We start from the raw sequence: 4,322 nt of genomic DNA, 5'->3' as shown, positions 1-4,322 counted from the left end.
AAGCAGAGACCTATGCAAGAATGACCAACTAAATGTAGGCAAAGACCTCAATGACCGAGTTTCAAAGTAGGACATCCATAGCACAATTGTAGGCATAATCATTCATAGTTTGCATGGATACCATTCATAGTTTGCAATATGTGTAGCCATATCCTCCAAAATTGTAGGCATATCATTCATTGTTTGCAATGTGCATGTATATCATCCATAGTAACTTCATGCATATCTCCCATACCAACTATTGTAACTATTAGCATATCATCCATTAAACTTGCAGTAGCTACAAGCATATCATCCATAGTAGCAACCATCTCATCCATAGCCATTGTAAGCATATCATCCCTAGTAATTGCAGTAGTTGTAGGCATATCATCCATAGTAGGCACTAGGTGCACACCATTTTGTAGCTCACTTAGGATCATCATCCACAGAATCAATTGAATATGGTTTCATCATCAATGCATAGTGCATTCTCAACACTTACCATCACTACTTATCCAATTCAATAGCAACTCTAAACTTTGCTCGAGTACACAAGGAAATGCCACTTGGAATACCTAGACACCCTCAACATGCCATTAGAGCTAAATAAGAGAATACTTAAAAATAGAAACATTCATTTGAGAGTAATTGAGAACTCGCTAATGTGGTGGTGTAGCATTACAAGTGGAGGATTATGACTGAGCTTTGTAAAAGTACGTTGTGAAGACAAGGCACATCGCATTGTAAATGAATATCAGAATGGGGAAACACATGACATCAGGGAGGACTAATAGAAGTGGATATATTTCAAATCAATATTGGGAATATGGGACAATAGTACAAGCTTGAATTTAACTGTCCATAATTTTATGTAAGCTCTAGGCTTTGACTTTCTACCATTTTAAGTGATGGGACTTTTATGTAAACTCTAGGCTTTGCCTTTCTACCATTCTAAGTGCTGGGACTTTCATCCTTTTCCTTGAATTTGATTGGCTATAGGTATGGTTTACATTTTCCCTTCTTGCGCATCTATTGCACAATGTTCAAACACAATTTAGAAAACCAAAGCTACTTTAGGAAGAAGATTGTGCTGTGTACCTCTCTTGTCTAAGTGGTAGCATCATTTTAACATTTTCTAGTCCTCTTCTTTTCTAACTCATGGAGTCGTTGGAGCATATTCTTGTCCTCCACCTCCTCTACTTCAATGTGTTGATTCTCTACCATCGACAAAATCAAGCTAGTCAGGATATGCACTACACATTCATTAACAATTTACCATCTATATAGGGTATATATATGGGAGCCTCCTACACACACACACACTTACTATTCTCCTTTTTCTTTTGTATCCATTTAATTTATTAACTTTCCCTTTTCCTATTTTTTCTAATTCATTTTCCTTTTATCTCACAAACACTCCCTAATTTTTCCTGATTCCTCCTAATTTTTTTCCAATTTCTTTCTTAAAGCTCTCTCTCTCTCTCTCTCTCTCTCTCTCTCTCTGTCCCCTATATCTTTAACCAATTTTCTCCAATTTTCTTCCCTTTTTTTCCCTCTTCCTTCCCCATAACTTTCCCTAATTTCACTTGATTTCCCCCCAATTATTTTTTATTAGAATTTTAAAACTAACTTTTAAAATCCTTTTTTCTTTTTTTCAAATTCTCTCGAGGCTCCTTTTTTTACCTTTAAAGTCCAGCGAGTTGTTTAAGTCTGTGTTTAAGCTACTATTTTATTGTGACCCTGATAACAAGGGAGGGGTGTTTATGACACCTGTCTTCCCAATTAAAGTTAAGTTGGTTCTTACCATGTTTTCTTGTTGGATGGTGGTAGGTATGGACACTCTCCTCTTTAATAAAAGAGATGCTTATCAGGACTTCACCAAGCTCCTTTTTTTTTTGCAAAAACATTATTGTCATTTCTTATGCAATTTTGTATGTGCTTTACGTACGTACTTAAACTCTTCCTTAATTCTATAATGTTCTCTTTCTATCCTTGAACTTATAGCTTGTCTAACTAGATAGTCATGGAAGATTTTTCTTAGGGTCCAATGTAAGCTTCCCAAGAGCAAGAGACGTGATGTTTTGCATGAGTTAAAGGGCCACATATTGAAGTTCAAGTTTGGAGAGGAAGGATGTCTTGCCACATCTTGAACTTCAAGCTTGGATAGGAAGGATGTCTTGCCAAGTTGCAACAAGGCAAAGGACACCTACCTTGCTTCTAGGAAACCATCACATTGTAAGTCATTCTTTCTGTGTACCTTCCTTGTCTATCTTCTTTACTTGTGAGTGTCAAGTGTTTGTTTGAACCTAGGAGTGGGAGCCAATGAAACATTTGATAGGTAAGTTCAATGCCATTCATGAGGGTTTAGAGATTACGGAAAATGGGATCTCTCTAGGTTATGTGCAAGAATACCTTTTGGTCCTAGAGAATGAAATTCTAGAGTCCTTCAACTTTACTTGAAATGGTGAAAAGGTAGGCAAACATCTATAGAATTGCATGAAAAATGTCCATTTCATCCCTCATGCAACATTAAACAATGTCTTTGCCTAGTGCAAGCTCTGCATAAATACTAGGTTGGGCATTCTGGCATTTGCATAGCTTTTTTTCATGACTTGGAGGACATAAAAGATGGCAATGCAATTTATTTTGATGGTTTTACCGTGTGGTTTCACGTCTAATGGTTTCATGTCTAAAGGTTTCACATAATGTGTCACATTTGTTTTATAGTTTATATTTATTAGTTTGGGTATATAAATGGATAAGAGGCACTTCCATCTCAATTTTCTTCTAGAAACTATCATTGTTCTTTGCTTGCATCATACAAAGGTCAATGAACATTGGAAGGGACGAAAACTTTTAGAGATCAACCACGATTAAAAGACAGGGAGGCATAAAAGGAGACAATGCTATGATAGTAAGCAATCAATGTATTGATTTATTTATTTTTTATGGTCTTTTAATCTAATGTGCTTTGTTAGGTCTGCTAATGCAATGGTTGTTGAATTGTTGTAGAAGGCATTTGAGATTGATGAGTTATCTCCTCGGCAGTCCAATGTTCATAGCATATTTGGTTGAAATCACTCATTGGTGCACTCTATTAGTTGAGTAGGAGGACACGTTGTGGTCTTCTGGACACATTTAATTTTCACAAGGGCGTACTTAACTACTAAAGTGTGTCAACATATTGTCAATATGATCATTGTGATCCATCACATGGATTCCCTTAATGCATTTGTATACAACTAAAGTGCATCAAAATATTGTCAATATGATCATTGTGATCCATCACATGGATTCCCTTAATGCATTTGTATAAAATTGGCAATGATGGAATAAACTATGTCCTTGGCTACCACAGAGGAGAGCCTTAATGGTATTTTTATTAGGAACTTACTTGGGGATTTCAAAAGCCTTTATTTTTTATGTATTAGAGGTAGTAAAGAGAAGGTACAGGCTCTGAAGAGTATTTGTATTTGAATGGAGAGATTATAATACAAACATGTATTAGAGGTAGCAAAGAGGAGGTACATGCTATGTAGAGTATTTGTATTTGAATGGAGAGATTATAATATAAACATGCATTTTTTATCACATTCTCATCCTTGCAAGATACCATATAAGTAATTTTTTTGATTCATCTATGGTTAAATTTTCAATGTGCTTGTTATTGCAATATACGTTTGAATGTGTTTGTTATTGCAATATAAGGTAGGCCGCTTTGAATTGTAGAGTATTGAATACACCACGTCCAAGTTTGTTGTGTAGAGAGGTGAACCTTTTATATGTAAACTTGTCCCTTTTCCTTCATTTGTATCCAAAGTAATTACAAAATTATGACCCCCTCAACTTGTGACTACTTTTTAAGGGTCTTCTACATTGAATTTAAACATTAAAAAAAAAGGATTGTAGATTTCTAGTTAAATATCGTAGAGCTATTCATGCTCTGGATTTTGAACTAAAAATCTTTGCAATCGGAGTTATAGTGAAAAAGTCATAGCTATTTTACTCTACTCTTCATATTCCATGAAATTAAGCTCTATCAATTTTATGTATATTATTTTAAATTGAATTTAGGAATATTCCAAGTCAATAAAATACTCTAAACCAAGTTTGGTCATTTCAATGACCATTTTTGGCAAACCTAAAAGGAATTTGGAGTGTCCCAGAAGGCAATGTCGATAGGGACATCATGGGGTGTCCAAGAATGCCAAAACCCACCATGGCATGAATTTGGCCGTTTGGAGTGTGATGCGGTCAAATTCCTTCTAGATTTGCCAGAAATGGTCATCGAAATGGCCGAAGTTGTTCAAATTCCTTCACCTACCCCTTCAAAATCTATA

The sequence above is a fragment of the Dipteris shenzhenensis genome, chromosome 15 (assembly GCF_047967505.1).
Source record: "Dipteris shenzhenensis isolate YYH24624 ecotype China chromosome 15, Dip_SZ_1.0, whole genome shotgun sequence".
Lineage (NCBI taxonomy): Eukaryota > Viridiplantae > Streptophyta > Polypodiopsida > Gleicheniales > Dipteridaceae > Dipteris > Dipteris shenzhenensis.
The sequence above is the reverse complement of the archived record's forward strand: the minus strand, read 5'-3'. Positions refer to the sequence as shown.